This window comes from Buteo buteo, chromosome 1 (genome assembly GCF_964188355.1).
Source record: "Buteo buteo chromosome 1, bButBut1.hap1.1, whole genome shotgun sequence".
Taxonomy (NCBI): Eukaryota; Metazoa; Chordata; class Aves; order Accipitriformes; family Accipitridae; genus Buteo; species Buteo buteo.
The window spans coordinates 12,673,677-12,697,543 of NC_134171.1; the positions used below are offsets into that span (position 1 = coordinate 12,673,677).

At 40.2% G+C, this 23,867-nt stretch overlaps 1 protein-coding gene across 5 annotated transcripts in view; it reads right to left on the reverse strand.

Annotated features, from left to right (window-relative positions):
• The window catches only part of SORCS2 (sortilin related VPS10 domain containing receptor 2), a 587,964-nt gene that overhangs the window by 263,548 nt on the left and 300,549 nt on the right, over positions 1–23,867 (reverse strand). The window lies entirely within an intron of this gene.

Sequence of the window (23,867 nt, forward strand, 5' to 3'; positions counted from 1 at the left end):
TTTTCACTGGAATAACAATCTCCTTTAACAAACAGGGCTGAAGGTGCCCTGCCTTTTATCTCTGCATCACTCAAACATTTGGGAACATGCAACAGCTCTCATGTCCAACAGAACCAGGATGAGACCTTTGTCCTTCCCAGTGTGACACTGAGGACTGCCTATGCAGTGATTTCTGCCCTATAGCCCCATTCTAACATGTTCATTGCTCCCCGGTGGGCTCTGTTGTCTCCTACTCCTCGCCCAGAGGAGTCACGGCTGAAATTCATAGGAGCATGACTGGGTTCAGCAAGAGAGAAAAGCGAGAAACCAAATCCCTGGCTGAGGTGGCCCACAGCCTGCGGTCTCCTCCAAGCCACGGGAGGCAGAACGGTCCTCAAGGGACGGGTGCCCACAGTAGGCTGCCATAACCAGAGTGCCCACCCTCTGCCTGCCCATGTCCCAGTCCCACTGAGAATGTCATTAAGTCAGAGGGCACATGGTACGAAGCCAGAGGCGGCTACTTTGCTTTCACACATTCAGCTTTCCACATGATATGAGAACTTTTACTGTGGTTGTGGAACAGCTTTCTATGTCTTTGGCATCACCAAGCATATTGGGCACAGAATGATATGCCTGGATCAGGTCCTAAGGGACACCAAGTAAAAAAGGGTTCATATCTACCTTGCTGTCCTTCCCTCTCTACCAGTCAAAAAATGATAGGGCATAAGCCTATGACACACAGACCACACTCACAGACTAAAGTTGAGATTTTATCTATTTTATAGTGACATCTGAATCACTTGATCAGTTTTTTTCCCCCCTAATGTTGCTTCGCCTGCAGATATACAGCAATGCATTACAAAAGTTGGAATCATAGCAATTCAGTTTTGACAAATAATTGTGTAGAAATCAAATACATACAATTGCACTGTACTGGGTATTCAGCACAGAGCTAATTAAAATTCTAAGGGGACTAGTATGGACAGTGTGAAACCTAATTTGCTGGAGGTGTTTGACAGAAAAAAAATTAAACTGAAGACTAAAATACTGACTTCAGCCAGATGTACTGAAATCATGCAGAACAAGTATGTATGACGGAAACAGAACCTAGTCTATTCTCTTTGAGGAAAGAATATCAGGTCAGTGACTTGCCCAGTAATAACAACCTGAAATAATTCTCTGAACCTTAAAGATGATCCAATTTACTTTGAAGAGGCAGTTCCAGGATTAATACAATGGGACCACTGGAGAGTAACACTGCAGGAGGGATGGTGGCGGCAACTGTATCAAGGTATGAAAAGAGTACAGGCAGAAAGCCCAAAGAGGATAGGCCATTTCAAAGATAAAAAGTTCCAGTCTAAAATTACTCTTCGAATTCTCATGACTTATAAAAGTACTGCCAGAAAAGAATAAAGTTGCAACAAAAAGAGTACGCTAAGGTAACTAAGGTATTTTCAGACAAAGGTAGAAGAACTATATAGTCAAAAATCTTTTATTTTCTGGTACAAATTAGCTATCTCAAGGGGAAAAAAAAAAATCCTGTTCCAACCTGAGACAACAGGCTAATGCGTATCCATAAAGGTAGGTACACCATGCCTAAGCAGGAAGACACGGATTGGCAGAAGATCTGTGGATCTATGGAGAAATTTATTCAGACTCCTAAATCTTTTTTACTATAACCCAGCCTCGAGGGAGCCCAGGAATGTCAGCTACTCTTTGAGACATTTACATACAAGAGGACACAGTTCAAGGTCATCATTCAAGGGAAGCACTGTCCAAAATAACTGGTTTACCAAAACTGCTATAATCCAGAGAAAACAGGTCACCACAACTTTTTTACTTGAGATATAAATTTCAAGTTCCTGACTCTGCATATATAAAGAATTAACATTTTGTAGCGCACAGCTAGAACAGAATTCCCTGTAATTGTACTACTGGGCTACAGACAGGATTGTGGAAGAATGAATTCTGGGATCTCAGTGCATGCCTACTTCAAGAACATATTAAGAAGAAGCACAAAATGTGTTTTGTACAAATTCAGGAGAGGAGGAGCCCTCTATGTTCTTGCAGTCATAAAGAGATTTGTGTGTGTGTGTGTGTTAAAATCCAAACTTGTGCTTTGTTAAAAGTGTTAAGGAAAGGGAAAAAAAACCCCAGAAATGAACCATCTGTGTTTACCAGGATAAATGCATTCTCTTTCTTCCCTAAAAATTCATGAAAAGATATTTCAAGGTATAATCGAAAAAGGCTACACATGTATTTGATAAGAACAGTAAAACATTCTTCTATAGCATGGTTTATTTGCAGTGGTAGCACAACAGCAGAACTCCATAAACCAGAGCAAGAAATGTAAAGTCTGCTATCTTAAAGATGGGCCTGATCTGCAGTTCTGAGTGATCTGCATGCAGTTAGTGAACATTTTGGCTTCCTGTGAGACATTCCAGGGGACACAGTAAGCTATGCACAGGCTGCTTCCTGCTGCGGCTTATCCACCTGTGTGCTACACGCTATAGATTGTATGGATGTTTCTTAGCAGAGCAAAACTCGGGGGAGGACTCATAGGAAACACATCTTCCAGCACTCAGGTGATGGGCCATTCAAGAGCAGTAGGACCATCAGATGCTGGAACGACACGATTACTCATGTACCGATGCAGACATCACACAACCTGTGTTTAACAGGGCTTGCAGCTGGGTAATAGCTTCTTTGAAAGTGTGTACATCTGCTGAAATATGTGCCATTCTTTTTTGTTTAAGGAATGTTCAAATAGCAATCATCAAAACCATACAATGATATTACAGCCCAGACAGAATGATGTCTTTTTAGCTTGTGAGCTCAAACGATAGTTGGAAAACTTCCAAGTGGTATAGAAATGTACCCTGATGAAACAAACTTCCAAAGCCCCTAAACTTTGAGGAAATTTGGGTCTCCTCCTTAAAAATGTAACTTTTTAATATTGGAGCTAAAATAAATCTATGCCTAACATAATTTGGAACTGAACCTAAACACTGAGTCTGGACATTATCCAACAGAAATATTGAGAAAGAAGAAGAAATTTAACAGATACGAAAAGAGACATGAACCAAATGTTTGCCAGTCTGAACTTCACTACCATTATACAGCTCTCCACTGATGACTCACAGCTATGATTCAGTATTCCTCATTGTTAGTTGTTTTTCCAGATTACATTTACAAGTATATATTAAAATATATATAAGAAACATTAAAATGTATATAGTAAGATGTTAATGAAAATTTTGAGACAGATGAAAATTACATTCTCAAATCAAATTTAATACTCAAAGAAATGTCAACTGCAAATGCTTCCTTTCCCATTTTCTTTTATTTTTAATGAATTGAAGAGATGCACTGGAAGAAGAATGGTTCGAACACTTAACACACATGTTCATCAGATTTCCTCTACCTTTTCTTCTTGAAGATTAACTCAAGCTCCATTCTAGCCAAATGAGCCATACTGTACAAGCCCTATTAACTGAAAATCCTAGAAGACAACAATGAAGAGATTTTAAATGACACATGGATTACTTAACTAGTAAAACAAAAAGAAAGCCTTTGGAAAAAAAAACATACAAAAGATCTGCTGGTTTAGATTATTGATAAATTGATTAAAAAAAAAAAGACTCAATTGAGAATCACATTGGAGACTCAAGGAAGAGTGGATCTGTGTGTAACACTCACTGGACTTCTTCCCACTTAATATTCTCCAGACTGTATTGCAAATGTTGTCTTCTTGCCTTCCCCTCCTTTTGGTCAGAAGAACAATCCAGTATTTACACCACGAACTTTAAAGTGCAAGAGAAATTAATTCAGGTTCTTGCTCTGTCACAAACTTATGTGTAACACCAGGATTTCCTTTGTGTTCTGGTCCCTCACCTGAAAAATAGAGACAACACTATCTCCTATACCTCAAATGTCTGTAAGGAAAATATGTATCTATAGGACAGTAGAGTAACGAAGAATTGGCTGATGGAGTATCTAAAAGAGATTACATCAGAAGTTCCAACAACAAATGCCAGGACAAACTGACTGAAAGAGAAGTAACCAGAGGAATATCATTTAAGAAGTGGTACACTAAGGTACCTTCTTTACTTAAACAGCACAGAAGCCTTCAAGGGCTCTTACACGTACAATGTGGAAATTGCAGACTTTGGTTAGCCTCCTAAAATCTTTTTGAACATCAACAAAAAACCTCCAAAACCCTAAAACCTTTCTTCAGAGTAGAAACACATTGTAACATTAGGTTCCAATACCTGACTCATGTATTGAGGAATTTGTGCAGATGAAAGTTTCTTCAAAGGCTGTAGAAGAGTATGACTCCTAGCAATCCAATTAACAGATTACTCATCAGCTATAAACTCTGCTGGAGAACTTTCTGAAAATACCTCTCTCTCTGCTTTCCAGAAAAGTTGAACCTTTTTGAAGTTATGTATTTTTCCTCTCAAAAACAGAAATATAGAAATGTTTCTTCCTTAATCCAGCTTTACACCAAAGAATCAATGGTGTAGGCAAGAGCTAACAGATAAACAGTTAGCAACTTCACGTTTAGGCAATAGAGTTCACCTTTTTTTCCAAAAGCACTACGAAGACCAGTGTATCCTGTTTTTACTTATCAATCCATTACTGATAACATATATTGATCACATATGCTGATAACATAGGTATTTTTAAGAACTGTGGATTATCACAACAGCCCTTTTAGCTGAAGTGACCTGCTCTGTAATGTTCTGATGAGTACAGAACATGGTGCAACTCTGCATTTATATAGGTATAGAGATTCCTTCCCATTTTTACAGGTATTATGTGCACATGAAGAGCCCTACAGTCTCGGTCACTCCATGGGAGCACAATAAAGGACAAGTGGCCATTCATAGTAGCTTTTTAGTGACCTGTAAATATATAGTTGCTTGTAAAATGCTGACCTAAATAAATCCACAGAAAAAAACTCAAATGAAACCAAAACACTGAACAGCCACATTCATATCAAGTGAGAACTCAAGGAGGATCAAAACGTCACAAATTCTAGAACTGGACTTTTATTAAATGCATTACATATACCCAATTCAACTGGCTGCACTAAGAGGGAAAACCAGTCCTCTGTAGCTGGTAATAAAAGCAAAGATTACCCTGCTAGGTGACTTAAGGGAGTCAGATCCTTCCTCAGGAACTATGGTTACTAGCTTCACAGTGAGGAATAGGACACTGCCTTATTTTGCAATGCATGTAAAAATCACATAAGACAAATGCTAAATGATGCTACATGTTGGCTCTCCCCTGAGGGTCTGACAACTGGTTCCCCTGATGCTACACAGAACCTGGACTGACTGCCCCATACTGGCATGCCAGGCTACAACTTCTATTCCAACGTTGCAATTACCTTTGCAGAAAGTGTTTCAAAGCCCATATTTTCCAGGAATTACCCTGTCTCAGAGCTCTCCGGTCACAAAGTGTCACATAGTACAGGAATTCATGTTTTCTTATGAGGGAACATGGAAGGTGACAAACAGAGCTCTGTGTATGGGTGGGGGTGTTGCTTGGTGCAGAAATTCAAGCTATAGAATACATACTTATGTACTGTATCATGTTTTCCCTTACTGGTATCTGTTGTCACATATTTATCGTGTACCATTTTTGGTTAATTACTTAATCTCTACAATATATACACACACACTTAAACTCCAATAGTTAGCAGCATTGTGTCTTTAGTATAAACTACATATCTTTCAGTGCTGTATTTATACATTCGTACTCTGCGTAGTCTCACTGTACACCACCACAGTTATCTTTTGCAGCCCTTCATTAGTCCTTCAGTATACCACAAACATCCTGCTCGTTAGCCTATAATCACGCTGCTTATCGGTTACATTTTCAAGCTCCTCATTACTTTGCTGCACAGCTCCAATAATTAGCCTTCATATTTTACAGGCCCGCAAAACATCGCATTAGCTTCTATTAGCTGCAGCCATCGCCTTTTCTCCCAGAAACTGTTAGTTTAGGTAAGACACCTATTCTGAAACTGCTGCCTTTGTGCATTAATTCCATCACCAACACAGAGCGCTCGCTGACAGCACGTTTTGGAAGGCGCAGCCTGTAGCCACGCTTGCAGTACACAGATATTTGTGATGAATCTGTTCAACCATGAAACAAGCAGTGTCACAGTGACAAAGCAGACAAGACACTGCCAGGGTTACGTCTTACTTCTCTAAAAAGTAAAAGCTCTGTGTTATTTATTCTTTCTTAGCTTTAAAACCCAGATGGGGCTGGGGCAGGTAGCGGAGCACAGAGCCTTCGAGGTGCAGTCGCTGGACACAGCCAGGCCTGGGGGCACCTGAAAAATTCCCCACCATCATTCTACTCCAGCCATTTGCTCCTGTTAAAAACAAAAACAACTGAAATGATCCAGGTTCCAATTAATGGGTTTGAAGATTTGCTTTCAACCTGGATCATTTCAGTAATCCTGTTTACAACTCAGTCCCACAAACAGTTGTAGTGACCTAAATAAGGGAGTAGAAAACAAGAATGAAATTGTGGGAAATAGGGAAAGATCAATTTCTTACCACACTTTCTTCACTGAATTCAGTGTATCATGTAACTAAACATTAGTGTGCATTTATCCTACGAAACAGACCCGTGTAGATTTAATTTCAGCAGCTGCAAATCCAGCCTTGCATTAGTAGGTCTCAGCAAGGAATGGAGTATATCATGGAGTGTTTGAGGGGTTTGCTACTGAGAGACAGCTCTGGCATATTAGAAACATAAATAAAATACCAGAACTGATAACTCACACAGTGCTACAAAAATGAGTAATATTAATTTGGGGTTTTTGTACCATAAAAAATGCTAGCTGAATTAGAGTACAGGAATAATTTTACTGTTAGGTGTATATTTTTTAGTAAAAAGGCTTTCCTCTATAAGCTCAGTTTATTATTTCTGAAAGTACTGTGTTGGGAAAAAACCCCAGTGGCTTCACTTAACTACTTAATTACTACCTACAAAAGAAAGGAATACTTCACTTCCTATATTAGGAAGTGTTAACTTCCTTCCACCAATTTGAACAAACAACCAACCACCTTTGAAAAAAAGGTGTGTTTGTTGAAAATTTAGGGAAAAGAAAAAAGAAAGAAAAGCCTTTGGTGCTAAAGTGCAATTTTCCAAAATTATGCTTACTAACTGTCTTGCCAGAAGTGGAAACATCCTTGTATCACCTCCAGTACAATTCCTCTTTTATGAGTGCTGTGATTGGAAATGAGTAATTACAAAGGAAAATTTCTCATCTCACATACTTGTGTCCTTTGGGGAAAGAGGATGGTTTAAGAACATTTTCCTGAGGTTTGCAAGGAACATTAAAATCCTCCACCATGGAAAAATGCTAGGTATTTCCCACAGCCCAAGCTTTTTATTTAAACCACTACACACTGCTGAAATATTTCTGAAACAACTTTATTGTCAGTCAGGCAGCTCCTTGGAAGGCAAGAAGAATGTTGGGATGTATGAGAAGAGAGAATCTGGCCTTGTGCTTTCTGACAAGAACAGCACGTTTTCTTGTAATTGCTGGATAGATGTGGCTGCAACAAAAACATTTACAAAACTAAAAAAGCACTGATAACAATTTAATAAATTGTATGTGCACATTCACATGCGATTATGTATTCCTCTAGTAACGGGCTCTGCCAACTACAACAGTCAGCCACTTACTCTTCAGTAAATGGAACTCTTCTTTAACTCCATTTGCAGAAGTTTTTGCATTTGCTGCTGAAGTGCTGACCTCAACTTTATGATTGCTCTGGGGGAGGTGGGGGGAGGTGGGAGGAGGAGTGAATTATATGCCCAGGTTGTAGCACTTTATAAAAAGGTAAATGAAGTCAATGTTTTGTCAGTAATTTCACTGTGGTACTCTGCACCTGAGGCCAAACACTTGGCAGAACTAAGGGAGGAACTGGACATTTTTATGAAGAATGAAAATATCCTAAACAGTAAGTAAATACCGATAAATAGACTGGTATCGGGTGGAGGCTGGGCAGTGTTGAGATGCAGCGCAAGTTCAATGAGGATATTGGTTGCCTTGTCCCCAGTGTCAAAGGAGTGATTATTCTAAGTTATTACAATTGCATCAGGAACAAAATCTTTGCAAGGAATTTTAAGGCACATCATTTTGAATTCCTCTCCTGCAACAGGAGTTCACTGTCCAAAACACTGCCTGTCTCACTCATGTCTGCCCATGAACGAGGTTGCCACGATGTGCCTGAAGTCATGAAAACATTCAGAGAGTTAACCAAGATTAGGTTTTCCTAACAGCCTTTAAAATCACTCTGAGTCTGTGCCGCCTGGGCTGGCGGTCTGCAGGCCAGGGGGGGAAAGCCGAGGCACACCTGAGGGTGCTGCAGTACCAGGGTGACTGGGGGAACTCAGGTCCTCACAACCACTTCAGCGGGATTTGGTTTGGGACTTGCTAATGACCCCAGCCGCTACCTTCTAATAGCCTTCTACAATCGCGGAAGCTTTTTTTTTTTTTTTTTTTTTTAATTTATTTTGTTTAGAGCTTTCAGCAGCCAAATTTCTCTTGCAGTCGTTCTCCTGTAACTGCAGTGACACCCGGGGAGGGCCGAGCCCATCAGCTGTAGTTTGGCCTGCTGTTGAACCTGGCAAGCCAGCAGCACATAAAGCCCCAGCAGATGTTTCTGCTTTTATAGCAGCTCTTCCAAACCCTTGGCCAGACATAAATCCAAAATAGATCCAGAAAAGAGACAAACAGTGCCACCATCACGGGTCTTAAAATTAGGAGGCAGAACCGGCCTTTTCTGCAGGACTCCGAGAGACCATTAGCAGCAGAAGGTGCCGTGAAGTGTTCCCATAAATTATGCTGACAGACTACGAGGGCCAGCCACAGCAAATGCAGCACATTTTGCACTGCACCGCAGTTTGCTAGGAAACAGAATCCTAAGACAAATACACGCATTTACATAGGAGTTTCCAAACTGAGAAGATCACACTTCATAGCAACAAGTATAGGAAGCGGGCGCTTTTATGGCTATTAACGCTTTCACATGGATCTACGGTGTTTCCACGCCATGGTAATGAATGTTCTAAAAATAAATCAGTAAGGAGATGATCCTTGGCAGACAAAGTCTTCTGAATACATACCATGCTGGATCTATTTTGTAAAAGGAAAGTCGCACTAAGAGTGTGTTCACAGCTGACACTGTGCTTTATAGGAGAGAGGGTTGATATATACCAGGGTGACGTGCTAATATATTCGGTCACTTGATGATGACTAACTGCTCTTAACGGAAGCCTGGTCCACTATAAATTGTTGCCATGTAATTTCAAATGCAAGTGAAAACAACCCCCACAGAATAAGAATAGTTCTCTACATTGAAAATAACACAAAACACTTAAGGAGCCAAAAATTCAATCACACTCTTGTCTGGCATTAAGGGAGACTAGGGAGAGAAAAAAGCAACCCAGCATCTAAAAAGGAGTTCTTTTTGTAGGAGTGAAGGTTATTATGTGTTCTGCTGCTTCCCGTAGCATCTACCATTCAAGCTCAGATGGAGCTGCCAGCAGAGGATGCAGCTCTGCAGGTCTGGGGCTGCTGGGGTGTCTGGGGTCCCTCACTGAGGCTGGGACAGCAGGAGATGGGCTCCTTCCTTGCAGGAGCCTTGTGGTGGTGAAAGATCTGCATCACCAAGTGAAGAGCTGCAGAAGGAGGTCAGCAGACTTCACGGCTTCTGAGACGATGGGAAAAAGATCCATGGGATGATGACAGCAAGTTTATAGATGATGCAAAACTGTGAGGAGTGGCTGATACATAAGTGGTACATCTTGTGGAGATATGGGCAAACAGGAATCTCATGAAGCTCAACAAAGGGAGGTACAAAGTCCTGCACTTGGAGAGTAGTAACTTCATGCACCAGTACATACTGGAGGCCAACAGGTTGGAAAGCAGCTTTGCAGAAAAGGCCCTGGGGGTCCTGGTGCACATCAAGTTGAATGCAGCCCAGCAATGTGCCCTTGCAGCAAAGGTGGCCAACAGTGTCTCAGGCTGCATCAGGAAGAGCATTGCCAGAAGGCCAAGGGAGGTGACCCTTCCCACTCAGCACTGGTGAGACACATCTGCAGTCCTGTGGCCCCTCGGTATTGAAAGACGCATGGACATACTGGAGTAAGCCCAGCAAAGAGCCACAAAGATGATTAGAGACTGGAGCATCTACCACATAGGGCAAGGTTGAGAGAGCTGGGACTGTTCAGCCTGGAGAAGAGAAGCCTCAGGGGAAACCTTAACAATGTGTATAAATACCTAATAGAAGGGAGAAAAAAATTGAGCCAGACTCTTGGCAGTGCCCAGTGACAAGTGGCAATGGGCACAAATTGATACACATTAAATTCCATTTAGACATAAGAAAAAAATATTTTTAACCATGAGGGTGGTTGAACACTGGCACAGGTTGCCCAGAAGGGTGTGGAATCTCCATCCTGGGAGATACTCAAAACTCAATTGGACAAGGTCTAGAGCACTGTGCTTTGAGCAAGGGGGCTGGATTCAATAATGTCAAGAGTTCCCTTCCAACCTCAATCAATTTGTGATTCTGCAGCTACTGAAAATTACACCATGATTTGTCTTTGTTGAAGATACTGCGTAACAAAAAACATTTTCTGCAGACAACCAACACAATTAGAGCATCACCAGGTCACAGAAGGAACATAGCTGAATATTTTCTGGGAAATCCACAACTTCACCTGAAGTCTTGACCATACTAAAAACAAAAGCTTTGCCATTTTGTTTTGTCTTTAAGTTCAGTGGAATCAGAAGTCTGCCTGGAGTCTGCTTGTGCCAAAGTGCCCAACTGTGCAGCAGTGTTGGTTAAGCCAACAAAAGATACCCTCACGTTTACTGATAAGCAAAGTACCTACAACATAGGTCCTGCACAATCTTTGGATATGAAGTCTGAAATTATAATTACATCCCAAAGTCTACATTTGCAGTTTGAAAGGTGGCACAGAAGTGTTTTATCTACCTTTTTTTTTTGCAGTCATATAACTAAACCTTATTTAACTGCCCAAAGCAGTCAAGCTTACAGGAAAAAAAAATGTGGGTTTGCCTAATGAAAGCTTTTTTTTTCCCCCCCTCCTGCTGTTGTTGATTCCACTCAAAACCACCACTTTGGGGAATTTAACCTATGAAGACTTTGGCAAACCTTTTGGCATATGTGGTCAAGCCTCAGGTTCATAGTGAAAGTTCAGCACAACACCACTACTCTACAAATAAATGTACAGATCCCAAACGCTAGCCACTAGTCCCACCGGGCATATTTTACTAATACATATTCATACATGACTCGGAAACCAATATGCCAGTGTTTGAGGAGAGACTAAGATACGTTTGCTGTTCTTACTTCCAAATCACATCCAATCCAAGGCAGTCTTTCTCAAAAAAATCAAGACTCCAGCTATTATTGGAGAAAGCAAAAGGAGGGTGGTTAGGAGGAGTCACTCAATGCAATGCCTATTGCCCCACATTTGTGGGTAATCCCATGGAACACAAAAGAGTGCAGTCTGCCCTCCTTATCTCAGCTTCATATAGTAAATTTACATGTAAATGTATCTTATGTTCAGACTGGATCAGACTGGATCTCCAGATATGAACTGACTTTTGTTTTCTTTTTACTGAGACAAACTCTCATTATCAGCATGAGATAATGACCAAGTGAAAAGGTCTCCCAATATATCTTAAAGACACATGTAATATCTTGACTGTTGAATGCATCTGAAGTCCTTTCACATGTAGGCATTTTATATTTTCTCTAATTTTTAATATCCTGTGCTAATAAAAATGAGAACTCTGAGTCATAATTTTGTTGTTCCTATATATTTACTTAGTAGATAAAGGGAATTCCTTCTTCCAGAACCATCTGTCTAACTTTAGACCATGTCCTACTATTAAACTGGTAGACTGGCTATATTTAACATTACCACTAATTAACCTGTCTGTAACATCTAACCCTGTAGAATAAATGCCACCGACGATTTAAGGAAATGAAACACAGTGGCACCACAGGGCAGGCTAAAAAGTTCCAAAAACTTTAATCAGAAAGTTAGAGGAAAATGACCTAGCTTCTGAGCTGTGTATTTGTGGAATGCATTGACGGTGAAGCTTGCACACTCATACAAAAGAGTACTTAATAATGGAAATAAAATTGTTTTTAATGGCTGCAAATGATCATCCTTGAGTTATCAATACTGAAACCTGGCAATTCTTAAATGAAATTTAACCATCTTGCTTATTTTAGTTACTTTAATATATCTTGTTGAGAAAGTTTTTGCATAATGGATTTTTTCAATTTCTGAATTTCAATAGTTTTAAAATGCAGAAGAAGTTCTCCTACAGGAGACTACCATAGTTCCAGACCATATATAATAGTTGTTCATCATTAACTACTAGTCCAAGGATACCACAATGGATGTAATGCACATATATTTTCCGAGACACTATTTTGTCATGTTCTGATCTCTTTTCTTTATTAGGAAGTTGCTAGTAAAACTGATTGATGGGTAGTCTTATTGTACCAGGAGGACTTGTCATTCAACTCTTTGACCTTGTCTTCACACTAACAGTCGAGTGCCTTTGAAATCTGTTTACTTCAGAATTTACAAGAGTATTAATGACAGGATGTCAGCACTTCTCAGGTTTGAAAAGATCTAATAATAGTAAATGATTTTGGACAGTAGGGTCATCTGTAATGTATTTTAAGAGAGACAAATGTCATTATTCCACCTTACGATTAAAGACAAGTAAAACAATTCTTAAACCACTTTTTATTCTTTGGTGGTTTTTTTTTAATTGAAGAAGATTCTTTATTTTTTTGAGGTCAACATAGACCACATTACATGCGAACAAGAAAAAAGCTATACTGTCAAATAAAGGACTTGACAGATGCAACACCCTTTCCAGAAAGAGCTGCAGAACCTAAAAAGCTTAGTTACCTCTTACTGAGCAAGCCTTGGGCAAGTTTGAGAAGCAGCCTACATGACTTAAAGCTGGTGTACTCTTTCATCATTATGTACAATGCATAAAACCTGGCTATTTGTCCCTCAGTCATTAACATGGGGCCTGCATTCCTGCACTTCAGATACGTGAAAATGAGACATCTAGATTTAAGGAGGGGGATGGAGGAAGGAAATCTTTTCCGGTGGTAATACTTTCCTTCCTTCATTAGCAATATTACATGAAAAATTACATGTGGCAATAATTTTCTCTTGTGTTTGCTGAAGACCCTTTGCTTTGCTGCATAACTGTCTCAGGAGGAAAAGTGATCTTTTGTTCCAACTCCTTCCAATATAGTTGCACTCTCCTTATATACCTTCTCACAAATTCATCTATTCTACAGCATGACATTAGTAAGAATAATACAAAATATGATAATCAGATGACCCATCAAATCCCAGAGAAATTGTCCTCCAACATTAGTGCTGTGTCTTCAGGAACTGACTAATCTAGCAGAACAACGAACAGTCACGTCACACCTGTATTATTTGCATTGGCCACATATGGCCTATTAGGCAGCTGCGTGGACAGCATTTCGATTAGCACTTAAAGTTTCTAATATTTTGTTGTTGTTGTTATAGCTTTTGGATGTGCCTCAGATTCTCCTAACAACTTGCATATTTTACATAAATAAATATGCATTCAACACAACTGAGCTTCAGATTCCTCAAATTTCTTCAAATACTAGAAGAGGACAGAAAAACTTCTGTTTTGCCTCAATAAAGCATAAAAATAGAACAAAGTTGATACCTGTTGCCCTAAGACACTGAAGGATGTAAAAGTGAAGGATGTTACCATATATTCAAAGGAAGCCGTAAATGATTATAAAAAGAAATAAAATAAGAAGTAGCTTTGAGTCACTTGTCCTGTTAAGAATACAAATTATAAGTAAGGGATATTAGTTGATAGATTGATAAGAAATTTCAAGTGATTCCAAACCATTAGGTTATTCACACTGATATTCAAAATGTAATTACTTTCAAACCAAACAACAGAGTTGGAGTAATGGAACAAATACTTTATGAGCAACCCATGAGTCATGCCCACTTATTATTATGAGGTTTTGGTTACTTATAGTTTTAGCTCTGTGGCTTTACTAAATAACAACAACAGTAATAATAAATAATACCACATTTGGACTCTCACACCTTTACGCACATACTGTCAAGTGAAAAAAGAAAGAAAAGAACATTTATGTCATATTTTCAATGGAATATCTTAAAGAAAATGCAGCTTGGCTTATGCATACTGTATGTAGATTTTTAGGCTTCAATTTCATGCTTTGCAGTTGCCTCTTCAAATTTTTAGGTATAGATTTTGGGAAAAAAATAAGTTGTCTTTGTTCCTAAATGTCTCAAATGGCATAGAAGAATGTGGGAGGGAATTAGTTCTGCTGTTCCCCCATCCCTCAAGCAGCAGATACACAAAGGCAGAGGTATAATGAAACAGGAATGGAGCGGGGTTATCCATGCATCGAAGCTGTAGTGAATATGCAAACTGTCAGGTATATGACAACTAGAGATTTATGTGATTTCACCACTAGAAAATCTAAGGTCCTGAGGAGGAAAAGACGATCTGCTACCCTCGGCTGCCCACCCCATCCCTACTTGTTACTTACTGTAAGCCTCTCCCCCCGCAGCTTACAAGTCCATGAGCAGCAGAGCAAAATTTGCCTTTGGAGATGGCTGACCTTTAGTAATTGCATTTCAAATTATTATCACAGCACCAACTGCACATACAATCTTTCCTTTATACCTATCTTTTCTTTGCCTTCCTCATCAGAACAGCATTGTTTCTTGCTACTTTTTCTTCCCATTCCATTCTTATCTTTTGGCATTGATTACACAAGACCCTGTGTGTAGCATCAGCAAGGAAAGAGAAATGCATTATTCCTTATTTTGAAAGCTGGACATGCTAGGCACAGATTTCATCTAAATTGCAGGTAGAGCATCACTAACAGTACTGATAGCAACGTCAGGCATCCCTGGCACACAGACGAGAAGGCCTATTTGTATTTGCTTTGGAATTTTCTATTACTTTCTCTTTTAGCATATCAGTGCTCGGTGTCAATTTACTGTCCCATCTCAGAGAAGAGAAAACAAATACCTTAAATATCAGGTATGCTGTTGGCAGGCAACTGGTTCCAAAAATTTTGGATAAGTGGACCTCTGTCAGAGTATTTCAAATATCAGTATACTTTACACTTCCAATTGAAAACAACATACCTACAATGTAGTTCCACAGCTCAGCTGTGAGGCATTGGCCCATGAACTTGCAGACCACCAGTGGTCCGTACCAACTATTTGTGAACCACTATATAGGGAGCTTACAGATACCTCTAACAGCTATTGCTAACTATTCAACAGTTTTGATACTCTGCCATGAATTCTGAAGAGAAAAATAGGACAGATGGCTGGAAAAACTGTTCATCTAAACCTACAGTAGTCTGCTTATTTAACTGCATCATCTCCATGTACTTCCTCTGGATTTGGCCTGTCCTTTCTGAATTCACTTCCACCCTTACAACCCTAGTTTCCATTATAATAGAGAAAAGGTGAACCTCTGAGAACAGTGAGGCAAATTGCATTTCCTAATATTCTGCAAAGATGTATACAGGAAAGGAAGAGATGCTGAGAGGCAGAGCACAGTCCATCCTCTAAGTCCCCAATAAAAAGGCACCTAAGTAAATCACTTGGAATCAAGCCCTGTGCTTTCTAGGTATATGAGCACTAAATTCATCTCAATACATAAGAATATCACAGAACATTGCATTACATTATTTATTCAGACAAATGACTCCTCTGTTTGTAAATTATCTGAAAAATCAACAAAAGTTGTCTCAGATTATTTGTAAAGTAATTCTTGACCTGTAGCTTGTTATCTATAAAATACTTGAGCTCTGATGGCATAAAGTAACACGTTAAGTTTGTTTTTGCGTGATCAACTTGCAACTTGTAGAATCAGACTTCTGTCCTAAGCATTTGTGATTCTAAATTCCAATTGCCATCCTCCAGTATTCTGTATTGTATAGTTAAAATGTATTGATTTGGCAAATCCTGCCATTTGCTGAAGTCTATTTGTAGAAAATCAACACAGGACGGGTCTAGACAGGATTGAAATAAATTAATTCTCAAATATGAGCTAATATTCACAGAAAACTTGCAATATTCTGTTGCTTGACTCAGGCAGAACAAGAGTTTCAATTGCTCACGTGGCTTCTTTGGGTCTGTGTCCCAGCAAAGTCTCAGCTCCCCAGCCCACTGCCATATGCTTCCTGTCTGAAACCAAACTCAATCGCAACTGTAAACACACTCAGATATAGGGAAGATTTCCAAGAGAAAATTAATGGCCATAGTCACTCCTCTGGGTTTCACCCTCACTGGTTCCACAACGGTATCTTTTGGCTTGTCAATAAATCCTCAGTGTGAGAGGAATGCTACCGTTCTTGCCGTTGGTTTTGCTAACAGGGTCTGTGTTGCAGGGAATATTGTCCATCAAATCACACCATCCACAGAACAAAATGATGTTAGCTCCTAACCTCAGAATAAGCACCTGCAGACAGAAAGCAAAGTACCAATGCTTGGTCCAGTCTGCTCCTAGAAAACACTCCGTTTCGAAAAACAGTGATATGAAAAACAGAATTGGCTTTACATGCCATAACGTATGTGGTAACAACTACTATTGGTGCTGATTCTGTTTAAATGCCACACTGTGAATCCTAAGTACACACAGGAGCTTGGTAGAACGCGTAGGAGGCAAGATCTATGACAGTAGACCTTGTCAGTCACAGAGGTTTATTGTAGGAGCCAGAGCTCCTCGACACTTGGTGCTCCAGAGTAAAGCCACTTGCTCATCCAGGGCCGAGTAAATATTCCAGCATTATCCTTCCACTTCTCTACCAGCTACCACTATCCCTGCTGATGTGGAACAGTAATGCTTTTTAACTTAACGATTAATTCTCTAAAGAGTGCTTCAAAATGTAAATGTTATTTTCCTATTCTCATTCAATACATAGAGACATTTATAAATATATGATTTCATCCTGAAATCTGCTTATCCAAGTGGTTAAGAATCATTTCAATTGAGAACATATTCCCATTCAAAGCAAAAGTTATTTCCATAATCAAAAATCATTGTTTCTTCTCCCCAACAACCTGAGTCCAACTCAACAGAAGCATGCAGGGGGAGCAGTTTAAAAGGTTTCTTAGTTCACCTGATGAACCACTTGCAACTGAGCTTTCTACAAGGCCTCTCAACTAATTCTCACACACTGCATACGCACTAAATAATGCACACCTTTTTGCCTAAGTACTCCCCAAACACACTGCTCCTATCTCTGAAACTAATAGTGACTGAACAAAACTACAAGCGATAATAAGACTGAACAGAACTGTAAGACACACAAGTGAAGTGTGCTGCATTTATTGCAGATGCAAAACTGTCACCACACCTGTCCCAACAAACTTAACCACAGAATGAGTGCTTCTTCACCTGGTCTACACTTGTGCCTTTTTGGCAATGTTTTGCCACTTGGAAACATCCCAAATTAAATCTTAACCTTGGAATTACTTCTTCTAATGTATTTTGGAACGCTCCAGCTTTCACAAAAATTTTACTTCACTAAAGAAAATTACAAATGTCATCAGTCAGTACCACAAACACTTCTTGGCTCTTCTTCACATACATTTGGAGAGTGTTCACATTTGACTGAAAATGTTTTCAAGTGGTAATGGTTGTACAACATAACATTCATATAAACCAAGCTCCAACTGGTCCTGCAAGTACTGCCATGCACAATGCTCACGACCTCCAGGAATTGCAGTGGGGCACTGTTAATACGAAAGCCATTGATAGCTTTTCTTCTTTTTAAATTACACTGAATGTTAAGCTTAGTGATAGTGGGATCTGATTTCAGTGTTCTACCTTTATAACGGAGCTGACGTCTGTGTACAATATCAAATTCATTTACAACTTTACATGGGGATCCAGGAGAGCTAACAGAGCTAAGTGTTTACTATATTTGATGGGATAAAATTATGAGGTAATGCTGCAGCTTGGAACAAATGAGCCTGGTGGAAATTGTCCATTCTTCCAAATCTAAAATATGTAGGATATTTAAGGTAATAAAAGGAATTAAAAATGCATTAAGGCAGAAATGCAAACATATGCAAAGCATGAAAAATCGAAAAGAAGCTTCTTGATTTGAGCATAAATCACAATTAGCAGTCAGGATTCCAGTTTCCTGTCACTGTGCCAATAAATATTTATCTCTTGTATACAAAATGACTTTCTTCTCAGCAAAAGTGTTTCAGTCCTTGATCCTTCCATTACTGAACTGTGGATCTAAACACACTTTTCCAGCATACCTGTAATCCACATAAAGGAAGCACCTCACAGGATCAAAAACTTGCTTTCTCTATGAAAAATGAAAGGTCTGGGGACAGGCAGAATGGCTGCCAACTGTTGGTGAACTGCTCACCTCTAAGAGGATTAATTCAGGTGTCCGATCTACCTCAAACACCACAGGGTGCCCTGCCTGCTCTGCCATGCCCATCTGCACCATGGATAAGGCAGTTACATGGACAAAAGAAACCAAATCCTTTGCTTCTCCCAAATTTCCAGCAGCTCCTGCTGTAGGTTTTTCCTCTCCGATAAAGATTTCACATTACTTTCCAATCTGAGTTTATACTACTTTACACATGTCCTGGTTTCAGCTGAGATAGAGTTAATTTTCTTTCTAGTAGCTGGTAGAGTGTTATGTCTTGCATTCAGTATGAGAAGAATGTTGATAACACACTGATGTTTTCAGTTCTTGCTAGGTAATATTTAGACTAAGTCAAGGATTTTTCAGCTTCTCATGCCCAGCCAGCGAGAAGGCTGGAGGTGCACAAGAAGTTGGGAGGGGAAACAGCCAGGACAGCTGACCCAAACTGGGCAAAGGGATATTCCATGCCGTGTGATGTCATGCCCAGTATATAAACTGGGCGGAGTTGACCTGGAGGGGATCGCTGCTTAGGAACTAACTGGGCATCAGTTGGCGAGTGGTGAGCAATTGAATTGTGCACCACTTGTTTTGTATATTCCACTCCTTTTATTATTATTATTATCATCATCATCATTATTAGTTTCTTCCTTTCTGTTCTATTAAACTGTTCTTATCTCAGCCCACAAGTTTTACCTTTTTCCTTCTGATTCTCTCCCCTGTCCCACTGGGTGGGGGTGAGTGAATGAGCAGCTGCGTGGTGCTTAGTCGCTGGCTGGGGTTAAATCACAACACAGAAGTATTATGCCACATAAAACAGCACATCAGTATGAATCAGACCAAAGGCACAGAGGCAAATTCTGCTTTACTGTACAAACTTCCACTGAAGTTAGAAATAAACGCTAATACCATGTAGGCTAATGTGCCTGTGGAGCATATTAAAATTCTTACTGTGTTTTCCAAATTACCACTTGCAGGAGGTCACAAGAGTAATCAGAATAAATCTGACACTTAAAAAAGACCCATAATACTAACTATATATTTTATTTACCATCAAGATGTCAGAGCAGATAAAAGTGTTTATTTTAAGCATGGTCATAAAAGGAAGTTCTCCAGAAGGAAGATACAATTTAGCACATACTGAAAGGATAATAAGATCTGATTTAAATTTTTCACAGATATATTAAATAATTATTGATCAGGATACCAGTATTGATCTGCCTAATTTGAGAAACCCTCTTATCAGTTAGACATAAGCAATATTACCTGTAGGTGTGAAATTTTTCAGGCTTTAAGTACATAAAGCAGTAAGTAGTCCTAAAACCCAAAATGTATTGTCTGCTAATATCAATTTGCCATTAGAATCACAACAAACAAACAAACCAACACAGAAATCCAGGAAAAAAGGCTGCAAGTTTCTTCAAAAGAAGCCTACTTTATTTCCACCACTGCCAAGGCAGGTGAGTTATACCTCTGTTGTCCCTAATGGATATTTGTTTACATATTTATGAACCTCTAGTAATGAAGATTTTATAATCTCCTCAGGCAAATAATCATAGAATCATAGGATCATAGAATGGTTTGGGTTGGAAGGGACCTTAAAGATCATCTAGATTCAGCCCCCCTGCCACGGACAGGGACACCTTCCACTAGACCAGGTTGCTCAAAGCCCCATCCAACCTGGCCCTGAACACTTCCAGGGATGGGGCATCCACAGCCTCTCTGGGCAACCTCTTCCAGTGCCTCACCATCCTCACAGTCAAGAACTTCTTCCTAATATCCAATCTAAATCTGCCCTCTCTCAGTTTAAAGCCATTACTCCTTGTCCTATCACTATACTCCCTGATAAATAGTCCCTCCCCATCTTTCCTGTAGGCCCCCTTTAAGGACTGGAAGGCCGCTATATGGTCTCCCTGGAGCCTTCTCTTCTCCAGGTTAAACAACCTCGACTCTCTCAGCCTGTCTTCATAAGGGAGATACTCCAGCCCCCTGATCAGCTTTGTGGCCCTCCTCTGGACTCGCTCTAACAGGTCCATGTCATTCTTATGTTGGGGGCCCCAGAGCTGAACACAGTGCTCCAGGTGGGGTCTCACAAAAGTGGAGTAGAGGGGGAGAATCACTTCCCTTGACCTGCTGGTCATGCTTCTTTTGATGCAGCCCAGGATATGGTTGGCTTTCTGGGCTGCAAGCACACATTACCGGCTCATATTCAGTTTTTCATCTACTAATACCCCCAAGTTCTTCTCCTCAGGGCTGCCCTCAATCCACTCATTGCCCAGACTGTATTTGTGCTTGGGATTGCCCCAACCCATGTGCAGCACCTTGCACTTGGCCTTGCTGAACTTCATGAGGTTCACATGGGCCCACCTCTCAAGCCTGTCGAGGTCCCTCTGGATGGCATCCCTTCCCTCCAGTGTATCGACTGCACCACACAGCTTGGAGTCATCGGCAAACTTGCTGAGGGTGCACTCAATCCTGCTGTCCATGTCACTGACAAAGATGTTAAACAGCACTGGTCCCAATACTGACCCCTGAGGAACCCCACTTGTCTCTGGTCTCCACTAGGACATCAAGCCATTGACCACAACTCTTTCAGTGCGACCCTCCAGCCAATTCCTTATCCACCAAGTGGTCCATCCTTCAAATCCATGTCTCCCCAATTTAGAGACAAGGTTGTCATGCAGGACAGTGTCAGGTGCTTTGCACAAGTCCAGGTAGATGACATCCATTGCTCTTCCCTTATCCACCAGTGCTGCAACCCCTTCATAGAAGGCCACCAAATTTGTCAGGCACGATTTGCCCTTGGTGAAGCCATATTGGCTATCACCAATCACCTCCTTATTTTACATGTGCCTTAGCACAATTTTCAGGAGAATCCACTCCATGATCTTGCTGAGCACAGAGGTGAGACCGACTGGCCTGTAGTTCCCCAGGACTTCTTTTTTTCCCTTTTTAAAAATGGAGGTTATGTTTCCCCTCTTCCAGTCAGTAGGAACTTCCCCAGACTGCCACAACTTCTCAAATATGATGGATAGTGGCTTAGCCACTTCACCTGCCAGTTCCTTCAGAACCTGCAGATGCATCTCATCAGGTTCCATGGACTTGTGTACCTTCAGGTTCCTCAGATGGTCTTGAACCTGATCTTCTCCTATAGTGGGCAGTTCTTCGTTCTCCCAGTCCCTGCCTCCTGCGTCTCAGGCGGTGTAGCTGGAGCACTTGCCACTAAAGACTGAGGCAAAAAAGTCGTTGAGTACCTGAGCCTTCTCTATATCCTGGGTAACCAGGTCTCCCGTTTCCTTCCAGAGAGGGCTCACATTTGCCCTAGTCTTCCATCACCAACCTACCTATAGAAGCTTTTCTTGCTGCCCTTGATGTCACTGGCCAGATTTAATTACATTTCATTCCAAATGGCATACCATTTTATAAAGTTTCCCCTAATTTCTAACTTGTGTTTTCTTTGCTAACATGTAAGCCTGTTTTTCATCATCTAGCACTATGCATTTGGAGACTGTATCCTCTTTGCTGACATTTTTTAATATATTTGAAGACTGTTAACACATTGCCCATTTACTGCTCTTCTCTAAAATAAATAACCCACGTTCTTCTGGTCTTTGCCATAGGTCACATGTTAGACCTTCCTTCATCCCTAATGCTCTTCTCTAGTCTCACTCCCACCTGATGCCCTACAAAGTTGAATTGACCAGAAGGAGTAATTTGTATCTTTTGCATGTAAACTCATATATATATATATATATAAAATGTGTGTATATATATATATATATATTCCAGTGTGATGTTTGGCTTTTCTGCATCACCAAGTCAGGACTGAAGTTCAGTTTGTGGTCTATTTTAACACTCAAATTTTACCTCTGTAAAATTTCCACTTAATCAGTAGCTGTGAAGCTGTCAATTCCTGTTGAAGCGCAATAGTTTGCACTTATACCTACCAATTGATCTCCTCTCTCTTTCCAATCATTTCCTCAGCTTGCCAAGATCATTTTGAATTCCAGTTTTGTCTTCCAACATGCTTACAACCCCTTCAGTGTCCATGACATCTACAAATTTAATATATACACTGCCTACACCATCAACCAGATCACTAATAAAAATTGATTTACCCCGAACACACAGATCTCTAGAGAATCCCATTCATTTCACTTTTCTGTTTTCCCAGTGAAGCAGTAATGACTCTTTCTGAGAAAGTCTTCAGACCAGCTCTCCACCCCCTCTGTAGTAAGCTTCATTTGATTATCAACCCCTCAATGTTGGGGGGTTTTCAGCAGGCCATCAAAATCTTTGGACAAAAATAAAGAACTGGGTAGTCCAAAATTACTTCATGGAAAATGACTGAATAAAGCAATAAAACGTACATGCCTTTTGCTGAACTCATACTGATAATCCCATCATCCTACATGCCAAGTTTCCATTGATTTCAGTGCTCAGCATTGGAATATTAACAATTCACATTATAATTCTGGAATCGTACTTGCAAGAGAGATGTGGTACACAACAGCAAAGGAGATGATTTACTGTAGTCCTTTGCATGCTAACCACAGAAAGGGAAATTAAAACTGCAGCAACCATGGAGAAAATATGCTTTCTAGACACTAACTCAAGTAGGCCTTGTGACTAGAACTATTTTTAGTGGAGAAATCTGATAGCGGATTATAGAGTTGTCACTTGTAACAAGTATAATCCCTTGTAGTGCAAGCTCAGGAGATTTCAGATTTGGGACTGCAGAGCAATCCACCTCCATATGCATGAGAGCCTTGTGCCCCTGGCCAAAAGAACTGTAGTCTTGGACGTTCAGAAGCCAGTTCTGAATACGATCAGGCTGCATTAGAGTATCTACATGAGCTAAACTTCCACAGTTCACATTTCAAATGCATCACTTTTCTTCCACTGGCTTTATTCAATAGAATTATTCACATTAATTTATCTATATCAATGCCTGTAGGATGCGTAAAAGAAGAACTAGCAAGACATTTGGAAAAAAAAACAGAGAGCAGATGTAGTTCATCCTAAAACTAAACAGAACAACCTAATATGAAGGCAGGCCTGAAGAGCTGAATCCATATAGCTTGGGAAACAATGAGTTGCAGAGGATTTTGACAGAGTAAATACAACAATGCCAGCCAGTATAGTGTGCCAACTATTTAACAAAAGCAAACAGCCTTCAGTATTGACATATTTAGGCCTCATTAAATCGAAAATACCAAAGCTTCTCCATATTTAAAGCAGAGGTGGTTTATTCAGCATTGAAAAGGCATCTTTTCTCACTTTATCTTTACTGGGAGAGCGTTTCCCAGGTTTCCACCAGCATATGCTCAAACTAGAAAGCTTAAT